Here is a 15675-nt window from a genome sequence, read left to right on the forward strand (position 1 = left end):
TCTAGGTTCCAACCCAGTCTCTTATCTGAAACTGTTCTCCCCGGGGCTAGGACTGATCTCTTAATTGTTAAATCCAAGGACATTTTCTCAGTACTCATTCTTTCTTACTTTTCTGATATTTTGACACTATCGACCCCCCCCTTCTCCTGGATACTCTCTGCTCCCTGTACTTCCATACTCTCTCCTTATCCTCTTACTTACAATCTCACCATTCCTCCTTCTCTATTCTTTATATTCTCTTTTATCTCCATCTAAAACCCCCTCCAGGCTTGGATGTGCTATTGGGCTCTCTTTTTTGAATCTCTTCTCTTTCCTGTCTTGTGAGAGCTGATTACTAAATTTTCAGTGTGATCATTTACACCTCATAGATCAGTAAATGCTACAAATTAGAGCCCACTTTATTATTTTATTTCTAGACTTAGAAAAATAATGGAGAAAATGTTAATAATGCAAATTAAACCTTGAAGTATGTTAAGCATATCCCTCCACCCCCAAGAGCCAGTTGTTAAACATTTACCAGCACATCTACTACCCTCACCCACCCCCATATCAATTGTTTTTCAAGTCCTATACAACATCTCCTGTATCTATACCAGCCTTTCCATTGACACAGATACCACTCTACAGAAACCTCTTGTGCTTCTCAGCTGGCCTATTGTAAGAACTTCCCAATTGGCTCCCCTACTTCTAGGCCTTCCCTTCTAAAGAATCATGTTAACTCAAGGGCTAGAAGGGCCCTCAGGAGGTCATCTGGTAGAGTCCATCTCTGAACTAGAATCCTCACTGAAATACTCCCAATGAGGAGTCATTCAGCCTTTGCTCTAAAACATTTTTGGAGGTGGCAAGGAGGTTATGGAAGAGGGAGGACCCACTGCCTCCCAAGGCAGCCCATGTAACTCCTGGAATGCCTTTGATGTCAGTGTTGAGGTTTAAGAGTGCTTGGGACCCCAAACTACCAACACTCCAGGTCCTGCCTGAATGAATTTGACCCAAACCTTCTTTCAGCCAAAGTAAAACAAAGTTTATTAAGGATCTACCATATTGGGTAGACTCTTAAGAAATCTCACCATTGGCTAGACTCTTAAGGAAGCTGAGCTTTTGTGATACCTGTATTGATAAGCAGGCCAGGTAGCATCTGAACTAGATTGAATCTGAACTCCTTCAAGGAGGCAAGATGGATCTTATATACAGAAAGACTATGTATGGGAGGGATCTAGGGGTGGTCAAGTAGTCTGGGGTGACTAGAGGAGGGATCGTGATGGGAGTGGCCAGTAGTTGAAGTAATTAGAGGTCAGACACTGGGAACCTAGAAAATGGGATTTTGATGGGATCGAGGGTAGGAAGTAGCTGGGCAATGTGGAGGTAACAGACAATGGAAGGCTAGGCTAGGTTAAGGGTAACAGATTTGGGCATGAAAAACCATATTTAGTGGGAAGATTTGAGGAGAGTTCAAGGTAGAGTTTTCTAGGACCTGTGGACAAATGGAACTCAAATTCTTTTGGGGTGAGGGGTGAAGGTCTCAGCTTGGGCCTGTACCCCATCATCAGGAAGTTTTATATCAAGCCTAAATATGGCTTTTGGCAACCTCTATAAGGTCTGCCCCCTGAAACCAAACAGAACAAGTATAATTTCCCTTCTGTATTATGTCTCTACATACTTGAAAAAGCTATTGTGTCATCCCTAAATTTTCTCATCTCTAGACTAAAATTTCCAGGTTCCTTCTTCTGGATACCCACTATTTTATCAGTATCCTTAGTAAATTACAGTGCTCCACCTTCTAGATGTTACTCTGCTCCCTTATCATGGCAGAGTACCATAATAACATCATCGCCTCACATCGAGAAGATATGTCTCTCATAATGGCCCCTAAATTTACATTAGCTTTCTAAATTGACATATTACATTGCTGGCCATTAGGGCCCAGTCAGACTAAGCTGGAACAAGCCAAAGGAAGCCCTTCCTTTCCCTCAACCCAGCGCCCTTGGCCCAGCTCCCGCCATGAAATGGATACCTCTCTAGGCTAAATGCTGATCATATACACATATACCATTCCTGTCCCTGATTATAACCCCTGCTCCAAACCCTGCTGTACTTCATTCCTTAGGATCATTACCTCTTTCCCAGTGACCATTGGTCAAATATTTGGTCACTCAAAATGACTTGGATGAGTAGGGAATCAACAACAATTCTTCTAGTAATTGGGAACTGTTGGTGGAACACTGGGACTTATCATCTTGCCCTGTCTTTGCTCCCTAAAGTCTACCAGGCCTTATCATCTGCCCTGCAGCTACAATCATGTGGGCCATAAGACCTGTTATTATTCCCTAAGGACTCGGTTTCATCATATCCCAAAGCTAAACCTCCTCCTGATTAGAAAGTAAAACCCTTGAGAGCAAGGACTGCCTTGATTTTCTATCTATATCCCTAGGCTTAGCATATATTGCTTGCTTAATTGAAGTCTTTTAACTATTGACTATATAAAATATGACTATTAGGTTAGCTAGGTGGTGTGGATAGAGCATTAGATCTAGAGGTTAAGGGTGAGGGGTGCTCAAAGACCCCAAAATACCAACACACCAGGTCCTGCCAAACGAATTCGATTTAAGTCTTCTCTCAGCCAAAGAAAAACAAAGTTTACTAAAAGTTGGCTTGTATTGAACACAGAGTAAGTCTGTGCTAGAAAATTCTATGGTGCTCTCATAACACATGGTGTGAGATGGGGTCTTATATCCAGAAGGTTGTGAGAGATATCTAGGGGTGGTCTAGAGGAGGAGTTTGGGGAGGGTCTTCAGAAGGAGTTAATGAGGTAAATGAATGATTAAGGTGGGAAGTTGCTGGAGGCTACCTGGAGACTACAGACCATGGTGGGCTAGGCCAGTTCAAGGGTGGATTGATATTATGATAGGCTCAAGGGTGGGAAGTAGATGGACAATGGAAGGCTAGGCTAGTAACAGAGGTCTGGGCCCAGCCACAATGTAAGGCTTATGGACTCATGCAAATGCCTCATCAAATGGGACAATTTAATAAGAGTTCAAAGGGATTGTGGGTGGGCCCAGAGCCTGTACCTCAAAGATTCAAGGAGAACTCAAGAAGGTTGCCAGAGCCCATACCTCATCATTCCCCCCTCAAAAAAAAAATGGAACCCAAATTCCTTTGGGGTAAAGAGCAAAGGTCTCAGCTTCTGAAAGTGCTTCCTGCTGGCAAGGGGCATAGAGCTATCCCTGCCTCTCTGGGTCCCGTTCAAGGGGGTCAGACTTCACATCCAAGGGGTCAAACTCCAGAATGTAGATGATGCCAGGTCCAGTGGGCTGGAGAACTTAGATTCAGTCAGAGATTTGCATAGTCTTAGTGGTCATCCAGAGGCTGATGGCTTGAACCTTGGAGGAGACAAACCTGGCAAGGAGATTAAGCAAATGACCAAAAAAGCACCAAAAAAAAAAAAATAGAGAAAAGACAATTTCCCTGGTTGGAATTAAAGATGACTATGGAAAGGCCAAAATGTTGTCAGATATCCCTTTCCTTTCCAAATTGCTCCATGGACATTTACACGTTGAAAGCAATAGCAGCCACAGAATCTAATAGTTTTCAAAAACAGGCAATAACTCCCAAAGCCTGTTCTTTCCTTCCATCATCATAGAGAGTAAAAGGTTTTTCCTGATTGGGTAAAGCTAGAGTGGTGGTCAATTTAGTTTTCAAAGTCTCAAAAGCTTTCACCTGGTGGTCTGGGCCCCAAGCTAGACAGAATGAGTCAGGGCCTTGATAGCAATTAATGGTTGCCATCCCTCTCAAGCCTAGGATTTAATTGGATATAAACCACTCTGGGGGAACACTCTAGGATCTAGGAGTCAAACCAATGCTGGCATGGTAGAAGTAGCTCACCCAGGAATTTCCTGATCCCAACTATTGACTCAACTATCTCCCACACTTCTGAGGGAACATGGGGAGATCTGGGAGGCTTAGCTAGAAAAAATTAGCTTCCCAGTTTCACCAACAGGTCCCTTCCCAACAAGGGGACAGGATAAGAGGAGAGCATAAGGAAGGAGTGTTCAAACAACAGATCCTCAAGTAGGCAGGAGCCTGGGTATGTCTGGAGACATCCCTTAGTTTCCCCTTCCGTGCCCCTGGCCTGACTGGTCAAGGGGAGGATAGAACCAATTGGTTAGAGCAGAGAACTTAGCCATAATAAAGTGGGATGCTTGCCCAGGGTTCAGTGAGAGATGGAGAAAGTGGGAGCACTGCCAAGCCCCAGGCTTCCCCGTAACTCTGAGTCTTGAGAAGACTGGAGGACAGGGTACTGGGAGGTGGCTCTACCACTTTTCCAACCTTGGGGACTATCCTTTCTCCAATGTCCCTCCTGATTAGATGGGCGTTGTTCTAAAGGTGTTGGTTCCTTGGGCTCCCTCTGGGGGGGGGGGGTGCCATGGAGGGGCACTCCTTGGATGAGTGACCCTGTTTGTGGCATTGAAAGCAGGTTTTCCCCCTGCCCAAGTGACTGGACTTCCTCCAAGGGGGTCCCCTAGAGGGGCTTTTCCTGGCCATGGCAGCAGCCAAGAATCGAGCATGTTCTCTGTCTCTGGTTTGTTCCCTGCATTCTTTCTCCTCTGCTGCAACCAGGTCTCTGTTATTAAAGACTCCAAAGGCCATCTCCAGTAATTGGGCCTGAGGTGTTTGGGGTCCCATTGCCAATTTCTGCAGTTTCCTCCTAATATCTGAGGTAGACTTGTTAATGAAATAAATGTTAAGAATTGATGGCCCTTCTATAGAGTCAGGATCTAAATTTGTATACCTTTTAATAGCTTCTACAAGTCCATCTAGAAAAAGGGCGGGGTTTTCTTTATATGTCTGAGTAATTTCCCTAACTTTCTGATAGTTTACTTGCTTTTGAAATGCAGTTTTTAGGCCTTCTATCAGGCAAAGTACCATATGGTCTCTCTTTTCTCTGTCCTCCCAGATATGATAATCCCATCCTGGGTCATTAATGGGAACAGCAGCTGTTCCTTGGGTGTATTTTCTGGGGTCATTACCAGCCAGACAATACCCAAATTTTGGGGCTTGTTCCCAGATTCTCCTCTTCTCCTCAGTGGAACCACAGGTAGAGAAGAGGATATGCAAATCACCCCAAGAAAGCTCAAATTGCAGGGATAAGATCCAAGAGCCTTCAGCAAATTTTGTTGGATTTTTGGAGAACTTGCCCCATTTTTCTTTAATTCGATTAAGATACGAAATGGAGAATGGGACATGCACTCTAGTTGTCTCACCAGACAACTAGAGAGAACCACTTCCCTTAGAGGACAAAGCTTTGAAGGTGCTGTGGGGACAGGGGCTTGGAAAAGGAGATTGGAAGTCCCACTACCTGTGAGGGGGTGACTGGGGGTGCTGGCTGAACTGGATCAGACTGCAAGACTGGGGGATCTGGCTGGTAAGGGGGAAGGTCAGTTGGCACATGAGGAGTGGAAGGGGTCAGAAGAGGAGATGTGGGGGTAGGGCCTGAGGGCTGAGTGGGTGTTGCCCCAGGGGGAGGGTCCAAAGGGGAGGCTCCTCAGCAAGACCAAGTGGCTGGGACCTGTGCAGGGGTCCCTGAGGGGGGAGGGGCCATGCTGGGAGATGCAGGCTGGGAGACATGGATGGTGTACGAGACAGGAAATGAGGGGTGTTGGGCTAGAGGAAAAGGGAAGGGAAAGCAAGGGGAAAAGGGTGGGGGAGCTGCCTCAGTGAGACTGGTGACTGGGACCTGAGCAGGAGTTGCTGACGGGGAAGGGGCTGGTGCTGAAGCCATAGGAAGGGGGTCATTGGGCTGTAGCTTCAAGAACCTCACAATCTTCCCTGAGCTGAGAAAGTTCAATGAAGGCCATTAAGTAGGCAACTTCTATCCATCTTCCTTCTCTGCTACAGTATAATTCTAATTGCAACAGAGTATTATCTTTTAAAGTCCCCAAAACAGGCCACGATTCACGGTTATCTAGGTGATACCAAGACCAAAGAGTGTTGCAAAAAACACTACCTTTTCCTTTTAAAGGTCTCCAGAGAAACTAAATTTTTCCCAATGTTGTATAAGATAACCCAAAGGTGAACTTTTGGGAGCTACAGGCATAGGGCCTGGAAGTCCCTTCCTCCATAAAGGAAGGTTTGGGAGTAAGCCTTGGAAAACAAACAAAACAAAACCCACAAAAAAGTACCTGAAGTTTTCCCAGTTCCCTAGCGCCAAGAGAATTGAAAGAATCCGGCTTACACTTCCAGATGGGGTGTCTGTCCTTGTCCCAGAGGCTACCTCTAGGTCGATGTTCTCCAACATAACCAAACTGGACTGAGAACCTCAAAGTGTCATTCTGAGTACGAGACAGCCTCCGAGCTATCTGACCTAATGGGACCTGAGAGGTCAGGCCCAAAAGAACACAAACACACTCACACACACACACACACACATACACACACACAAACATACACACACACCCCTCCAAGGTACTTGGAGAACAAGAAGAGAATAGGGAAAGAGAGAGGCTACATACCTTCCAGTCCCGGCTAGAGAAGAGCTTGAGATTGGCAGTGTTTCCTGGTCTCAGGGAACCATAAAAATGAAGCAGTTTAGGGTTTAGGGGTGCTCAAGACCCCAAAACACCAGGTCCTGACAAATGAATTTGATTCAAGTCTTCTCTCAGCCAAAGAAAACAAAGTTTATTAAAAGTTGGCTTGTATTGGACACAGAGTAAGTCTGTGCTAGAAAATTCTATGGTGCTCTCACAACACATGGTGTGAGATGGGGTCTTATATCCAGAAGGTTGTGAGAGATATCTAGGGGTGGTCTAGAGGAGGAGTTTGGGGAGGGTCTTCAGGAGGAGTTAATGAGGTAAATGAGTGATTAAGGTGGGAAGTTGCTGGAGGCTACCTGGAGACTACAGACCATGGTGGGCTAGGCCAGTTCAAGGGTGGATTGATATTATGATAGGCTCAAGGGTGGGAAGTAGATGGACAATGGAAGGCTAGGCTAGTAACAGAGGTCTGGGCCCAGCCACAATGTAAGGCTTATGGCTTCATGCAAATGCCTCATCAAATGGGACAATTTAATCAGAGTTCAAGGGGGGGTTCCCAGAGCCTGCACCTCATTGGGAAGATATGAGTTCAAATCCAGCCTCAAACACACTGACTGTGTGACCCTGGGCAAGTCACTTAACCCCCATTCGCCTCAGTTCCTCATCTGTAAAATGAGCTGGAGAAGGAAATGGCAAACCATTCCTTTGGTACTTCTTCACCAAGAAAATCCCTGGACAACTTCCATGGGGTCACAGAGTCAGACGTGACTGAATGACTGAACAACAACATGACTCTGTCCCAACCTTGTGATCTATTGCCCAAACTCCTTATCTGTTTCCTCTTCCTGTCCTGGTAGTCTGTAGTATACCTGAATGACAATATCATTTCTGCTCTGCCACTGTTCATCTTCATCCAAATGCTTTCTAACAGATTTCCTTAGGTGAGTCTACCTTCCTAATATGCAATGCTACTCCCCTACCACCACCCTTTTCACCTATTGTGTTCCTTATGAATAAGATGTGCTTTTCCAAAAATATATTCCAGATAGAGGTTATTTCTTACCAAGTATTAGTGATGAGTTTGGTTAGGTTGAGTTTGTCTCCTTGTGTTAGGATCTCAGGTTCTTGCTTAGTTCCCAAACTTTGTGCATTTGTACATAGATATACAAGAGTTTGGGTTTCATTGATGTCTCCTTCCTTGGATTTTATATTCTGTGAATGTCTGGGCCTCTCAATTGCTATGGCATCCAGCTTGTTAAGAGTGCTTGGGCAGTTTTCTTCCTGGCCTCCTCTTTCCTTTTCAATTCAAATCTTCATTGACTAGATTTGTAAGCCTCCAGGTAAAAACATCATTAGTACAACTTATAAGATGCTGCATGCCTTACTAAAAGCCCATCATAATGTTACCATAAGCCATTGGTCCATACAAAGCCATGGTCCATACATTAGCTGCTTTTAACCAGTTGATGACTTCCCAAATCTTCTTTTGATCACCACACACCTGGAATATTGTAATAGTCTTCTGGCTGAGCCCCCTTCCTCAAGTCTCTCCCCTTCTCCAGTCTTTGCTCTATTCAGCTGCCAAAGTGATCTTCCTTAAGTTCAGGTCTCACCATGGCAACCCCCTATTCAACAACCTTCAATGGCTCTCTATTACTTTGAAGATCAAATATAAAATCCTCTATTTGTCTTTTGAAGCTCTTCATATCCTGGCTCCTTCCTGCCTTTCCAGTCCAATGACACTGGCCTCCTTGCTGTTCCTCACACAAGACATGCCATTTCCCACTCTGTGGCTTTTCACAGGCTCTTTCTAATACATGGAATGCTCTCCCTTCTCATCTTGACCTCTTGGCTAGCACAGCTTCTGTCAAGTCTCAGCTCAAATCCCATCTTCTTTGAGAGACCCTTTGGGAGGCCTTCCCTTCAAGATTATCTGCCATTTACCTTGCAAATATGGTGTATGTGCATAGGTTTTTTCCCCCCATTAAATCCCACATAAGAATGTGAGCTTTTTTAGGGAAAGGACTGTTCTTGCCTTTTTTTCCCCTGTCTCAGCACTTAGCAAAGTGTCTAGCCCATAGTAAGCATATAATACATACTTGTTGACTTGAGTCTTCTGAAGCCCTTGCCTTCAATTAACATTAGTGCCAAAAAAAAACTCCACCTGTGCCCCTTGGGTCTTCGGTTTCTTGCCCAAGACTCCATAATCCTTAGCAATGCTTCCTAGATTCCTTCCGATAGTATCATTGTACCAGCATGAATCACCAAAAGTGGGTGTCAGTCATCAGGCCTGACAAGTCTCTCCATCATATCCTGCAACCCTGACCCAGGAATAGAGAAACCTTCTCCATTGTTATCATCAATAAACCACTGCCTCAGTATTCCTCAGCCTGGAGTCACCAACCACCACCCTTGTCTCTTCTTCTGACCTTTACCAGACGGTCTCATACTTTTGACCAACGCTATGGATCAGAATCACTATCCTTTGGGAACAAGCAGCTGCTTCTGCCCCAAAGGACCCATCTCCTTCCTCCTCAGGAAGAACTTCTTATCTATTACCTAAGCATTATCTATTACCTAAGCATTCATGCTCTAGTCGAATAATACACACCCCAAGTTAACCCATTATGTGTGCAGTTGTTTTGCTTACTTAAATCAATAAGGCAAAACAAAATTGACTATACAGATACATAGTTTGAAAATTATTCTCATGCAGAACCAAAGGATTTTGGGGGGGAGGCAATTGTGTTTAAATGACTTGCCTAGGGTCACACAGCTAGTAAGTGTCTGAGGCCAGATTTGAACTCAGGTCCTCCTGACTCCAGGGCTGGTGCTCTATCTACTGTACCGCCTAGAGGTCCAGAACTGGAGGATTAACATTTTCTTTTTTGACTAACCAAAAAGAGACTCTTCTTTGTCCTCTGTGGTATATTCTCCAACCCTCTAGCCTCTTGACAAAGGTCAATATTTCCCTCAGCAAATTCAGATTCATTTTCTTTTTATTACACCGAAAGTTAGTCCATCCTTTAAAAAAGGATAACCTGGGGTGGCCAGGTAGCACAGTGAGTAAGAGCACCAGCCCCAGAGTCGGGATGACCTGGGATCGAATCCGGGCTCAGACACTTAGCACCCACCCAGAAACACCTGGCCGTGTAACCTTGAGCAAGTTACTTGACCCCAATTGCTTTAAAAAATGAATGAATAAATAAATAAGATAAAAATAGAAAAGGATAACCTGTGGTCCCCTAAGTCTTCATGAACTCTAAGCTGAGTTACTCAGTTGTGGTGGCTAGGTGGTGCCATAGAGCACAGAGCCCTGTGCCTGGAGTTAGGAAGACTCCTTTTCCTGGGTTCAAATCTGGCCTCAGACACTTACTAGCTGTGTGACTCTGGGCAAGTCACTTAACCCTGTTTGCCTCAGTTTCCTCATCTGTAAAATGAGCTGGAGAAGGAAATGGCAGATCATTCCAGTATCTCTGCCAAGAAAATCCCAAAGGGGGTCATGAAGAGTCGGACATGACTGAAATGACTAAAAAACAACAACAAACTCATTTGTGTCATAAAGACAAAGAATACACTCTATGCTGATCACTGCAAATGTTCTCTGTGCTGGCTGGAAGTGAGATCTTTGGTTGATTGCCATTTTTCTAATAGCAAGGGAAGGGAACAAGCATTTATCAAGTGTCTACCACGTACCAGGCACTGTGCTAAGCACTCTACAAATACCTCATTTGATCATTACCACTCTGGGAGGTAGGTCCTCATTTTACAGTTGAGGAAACTTAGGCAGGCAGAGGTTAAGTGATTTGCTCAGGGTCACACAGATAGTAAGTGTCTGCAGACAGAATTGAACTGAGGTCTTCCTGACTCTGGGGGCAGCTAAGTGGTTCTGTGGATGAATTGCTGAGCCATGAAGTCAGGAAGACTCATTTCATAAGTTTAAATCTGGCTTTGGAGACTTACTGGCTGTGTGACCCTGGGCAAGTCACTTAACCCTGTTTGACTCAGTTCCTTGTCTGCAAAACAAGCTGGAAAAAGAAATGGCAAACCATTCCATTTTATCTTTGCCAAGAAAACCCCCAATGGGGTCACAAAGAGTTGGACACTGGCTGAACTACACAAATACTTCCTGCCTCCAGGACCAGAACTCTATTCACTGTGCCACCTATCTGCCCAACAGGAGATGGTATGGCTGCAGAATACTAATGCTAGTCAAGAGCTCTGGGTTCCATTTTTGCCTTGTGTGAATTTGAGTAAGTCACTAAACCTCTCCAGGTCTCAGTTTCCTCATTTGTAAAATGAGAAAATGGACTAGACAGACTTTGAGGTCCCTTCTAGCTCTAAAACTATGATCCCATGAACACTCACGTCCATCTCTCCTAGAGGATTGCTATGACAACCTACTTGTGGGGGTTTTCAGTGCTGAAATCATTGCCTTGCCTCCTCAGTACCTTAACAGGAAGACCCAATTCCTTTCCCTCATCTTACCTTGTCTTCCTTCTTCCCCTTCTCAATTCATTCTTCTTGAGTCCTTCACTTTCTCATCCTTTGATTTCTCATTGAGATCTCCCAAATTTTCCCTTCTAAATTTTAGTCTTTGACCTTCTTAATTTCAAACCCTTTCAAAATCACCTTCTTCACAGTTTCTACTCCTTCTCTTTCATCTTCTTCTCCTCTTTCTTTTTCCCATTCAGTCATCTCCATCCAATCCATTAGATGCCAAAATATCATCCTAAGGTACAAGTCTATGAATCCCCCTACTCAAAAACCCATATTGGTTTCCTTATTGCCTCTAAGGTGAAATGCATTTTTCTTAGTCTAAAACTAAAGTCCATTTACAAGCTGTCTTTAATCTATTTTTTTGCTTTTTTTTTTTTTGGAGGGGGGAAGGTAGGGCAATTGGGGTTGTGACTTGCCCAAGGTTTTTTTTAACTTTTAAGTTAAGTGTCTGAGGCTGGATTTGAACCCAGGTCCTCCTGACTCCAGGGCCAGTGCTCTATTCACTGTGCCACCTAGCCACCCCTCTAATCTATTTTTGAAGCCTTATTTCAAAATGCTCAATGTCATCATCAACACCAACATCTAAGTTTCAACCAAACAAGCCTACTACATGTTCTTGAACTCAACCATCATAGGATCATAGATGGAATGAAAGCCAAAAATCATCTAGTCTAACTCCCATCTCATTTTACAAATATAGAAACTGAGTCTCACAAAGGGTAAGTGACCAGCCCAAAGTCACACAAGTAGCAAATGGCAGAGACAGAATTTGAACTTAGGTCCCTTCGCTTCAAATCCAGAAGTCCTTCCAATGCATCGTGCTGCCATCTCCCACCTTTATGCATTTGCAAAGGCATGTACAACTGTATGCCTAGAATGGACTTCTCATCTCCATCATTCAAAACCATTCTATTTCTTTCAAACCTCAGTTCAGGTATACATTTTCCATATAGCCTCCAATGATCTTTCCAATCAGTGCTTTTATCCTCTGAATTTTTCTATTTATGTATGTGTACGTACTGTAACTTTCCTGTCCCATCCCCAATAGGATGTAAGTTCTTGGATGGCAGGGACCATTTCGCTTTTGTCTCCATGTTGCCAGAGCCAGACACAAAATAAATGTTTAATAAAACATTTGCTAAACCTATTCTTTACATACTGAGTCAGGAAGAGGAGTTGGCATACTCCTTGCTTTCATGTATAATAGAGATTACTGTGGTAAGGTAACATTGTTGGAAGAATCTGGAGTATCAGCTACCCATATTTGATATGAAATATTTGCATATAGCAATGAATCTGAAGAGGAGATAAAGAAACCCAGAAGAGTGATGGTGATCCTTCTCCCTCCTCCCTTCTCCCCCTTCATGCTGGGTCATTGGCTCATTAACATTAGCCTTGGAGAATAATGGTTTCAGATTTTACATTTCTCTTTTTGCTTTTATTTCTTCCAATGATTACCTTGGGCTGGCTTAGAAAGTGTCCCTGGCAGCACCACTGGGTTTGTGAGTACTAGTGGAATGCTCGTTGGTCAGCTGCTTTCTCCAAAGCAGGAACTAGATGAGTTTACTGGTTAGCAGGTTAGTTTCTCTTTTTTCTAGCAGTGGGATTTCTCTATGAACTTTCTGTGTATAATGCCAAAAGCCTCCATGTGGATTATGACCCCAGTGACCAGTGGGATCCTGAGGAAATATGTACATTTCCATGGTTCCTGTGATATGGGACCAGATTCTGAGGGATCACACATACCTTCCCTCTGCTATCATCACCCAGCAAACTCTTGTCCTTTCAGGCTCACTCTACTTGCCTGCATTATCCTGTCCAGTGGCCTTCAGGTTACTCTCTCTCCTTTCTCAAGGGTTCAGTACTGGCTCAAGGTCACAAACACCCTGTCCTTCCAGTTTATTACCCTGTTCAATTCTAACGACCTACATCTTTACTCTCCTTCAGACACCTACATGGACAGCCATATCTTTTATCTTATCACCCATAACTATGCCACCTCCATGATTCTGAACTCTGGAATTCCTCTCTTTGATTATAATCTCTTGTCCATCCGTTTTTTCCCTCTATCTCACTCCTTCTAAACCTTTTTAGCATTCTCTAAGAAATTTCCACTCTCTATAGCTCTAGCTCTCCTTGTTCCATAATTCCTATCTTGGACTCACTTTCCTCCCTTCCCCTTGACCCTATAGTTAGCCAATTCAATTATACATTGTCCTTTACTCTGAACTCCTTTGTCCTCTGCCCTTTCACCTTCATACCCTGTCACTTCTCAGCCTTGAATCACCATTCTCTTTCTCTGTTCCCATTGAACATAAATGGAGAAAATCACAGCACTGGGTCTACTAAATAGTCATGCTAACTAATATCAACAGGGCTCTTACTGATGCATGGCAATCCTTTTCTTCTTCCTTGATTAACTATTTCATTCCCCTCAGCAACTTTTTCAGATCATCTCTTCTCTCCCCAAGCTCCTAAAGTTAAACCTACCCATCTCTCTCAGAAGATGTCCTCACTTCCTATATTACTGAGGAAATGAGGCAATAAATACACCATGAGCTCTTTCATCATATCTACTCCAAATCTGAAAATCCTTCTCTATCTTCACCCATCCCTTCCTCCCTTTATTCATATGTCTGAGGGAGAGATTGCTCTTCTCCTTGCCAAGGCCAATCTCTTTGACGTCAAGGTGAGAAGACAAGGGAAGTCCCAAAGGGTACAAGGAAGGAAGAAGAGGAAAGGGGCTAGGTGATAAAGGGATGGAGATGGATATTCTTGCAAGACAATGATCTTGAATAACAGCAATTAAATGGCATAGAAGATACAAGACTGGTCAAATACTGGTTGGTTGGGGCTTAAACCATTAAGGGTCCTATTGTTGAGGTTTAGGGCTTAGGGGTGCTCAAGACCCCAAAATATCCACATACCACATCCTGCCAAATGAATTCGACTCAAGCCTTCTCTCAGCCAAAGTAAAGCAAAGGTTATCAAAGATTCACCATAATGGGTAGACTCTCAAGGAGCCTAAGTATCTGTGAAGCTTGCATTGGACAAGCAGGCCAGAACAACCTGACAAAGAAAGAGTCTGCACTAGCTTGAATCTCAGCCCCTTTGTGGAGGCAAGATGGATCTCGTACACAGAAAGATTGTGGGAGGGATGTAGGGATGGTCTAGAGGAGAGCTTGGGGAGGCTCTTGAGGAGAAGTCTAAGGGGGATCAAGGGTGAGAAGTAGCTGGACAATGGAGGGCTAGGCTAGGTTAAGAGTAACAGAGATTTGGGCCTAGCTGTAATGAAAGGCTTATGGCCTCAGGTAAATGCCTCATCAAGGGGCAAGATTCAAGGGCTTCCCAGAGCCTAAACCCATCACTATGATGATGAAAGATGGCATTGGTACAATTATTCCCTCTCCCAACACCAGGGATCAGGGTTGTTGTCCTTCATCCTTTGTTCTCAAAAAGAATCAGTGACGCCATGTGCATGATGTCTTGATTTGCATGTGAATTTAATTGGAGTGAGGCAGACCCACACAAAGTCATCAGCCTAGTTCTCTCCTCCAGAGTCATCAGAGGCCAGTGGCAAGACAAAGGTCAAGGTGATGGCCTGGGATACAGAGAGTGGCCTTGGTTTTTCTCAATTAAGGTCTTTCCCAGGTCTCAATTTGTCTGAGGCCACACCCATTCAATGACTAAGGGCTAGGTAAGAATTGAAACAAAAGATGGCCCAATTTACCATCACAAAGATATCAGTCTGGGAGGCGAAGACTCTTAGAGTTTCAGGCCAGAACATAAAACAATCGCTTTTTACACTCTTTCTAAGCTATCAAAACCTAAACCATAAGCTACCTAAACTTGGGCTGGACCTATTATTGACCATTTAATGAAACCCAGAATAATCTGTGTTTAAAGGTGTAGTCAAGTAACTTACAAGTAGCTCAAGTAAAACAATGGGTTTTTAAAAAACCTTTTTTTTTTCAGAGCAATATTTCAAGAAATCAAAATGAAAACTGCACAGGACAAAAGTAAATTATCCCAGCTTTTGGGGAAAAAAAAATGGAGAAGGAAAAGAAGGAGGAGGAAGAGAAGAAGAAATAATAGCAGCATTTCCCAACTTCTGTTCAAAATGGCAGGCTGGATCCCCAGAGGGCAGCTACTACTATTGTCGGATGACTTTAGTATATATAGTTAAAGAGAGGGATTAAGGAGTAAGACGATGGAAAGACAATTCAGGTCAGAGGTCTGGGTCCACAGGAACCAGGCTAAACTCATACATGGTCCTGTTCTGTCACTATATCCCAAGATGGCAGAAGATGAGACACACCCAGAACATATCCCATGGGTGAAGCATGCACTTAGCTCTGTGTCAGGTCTGGTATCTGTGGTCCTAATCCTTTTAGCAAAGTCACGTCCTTTATCATCACTGCCTAAATGATTTGGTGTTTTCTGAACCCAAGATTTCATGTTACTCAAAACATACAAAACACCCTTCACCAAGGACCCATGACATAAGGGGAAACCAAAGCACAAGATTCCCAAAGCTCTTCACTGAAAAATTTTCAGTGAAGTTCCTTTCTTTCACTTCATTCCTTTCTTCTTCTTCTTCTTCTTCTTCTTCTTCTTCTTCTTCTTCTTCTTCTTCTTCTTCTTCTTC

General features: G+C 43.8%; 2 protein-coding genes across 3 annotated transcripts in view; one reads left to right on the forward strand and one right to left on the reverse strand.

Annotated features, from left to right (window-relative positions):
• The window catches only part of LOC138176672 (elongin-B), a 497250-nt gene that overhangs the window by 416121 nt on the left and 65454 nt on the right, over positions 1-15675 (reverse strand). The window lies entirely within an intron of this gene.
• The window catches only part of LOC138176619 (serine protease 27-like), a 100587-nt gene that overhangs the window by 41902 nt on the left and 43010 nt on the right, over positions 1-15675 (forward strand). The window lies entirely within an intron of this gene.

The sequence above is a fragment of the Petaurus breviceps genome, unplaced genomic scaffold, assembly GCF_028583685.1.
Source record: "Petaurus breviceps papuanus isolate PSGF00001 unplaced genomic scaffold, PetGlider_PUasm1.0 138, whole genome shotgun sequence".
In the NCBI taxonomy this organism is placed as follows: Eukaryota; Metazoa; Chordata; class Mammalia; order Diprotodontia; family Petauridae; genus Petaurus; species Petaurus breviceps.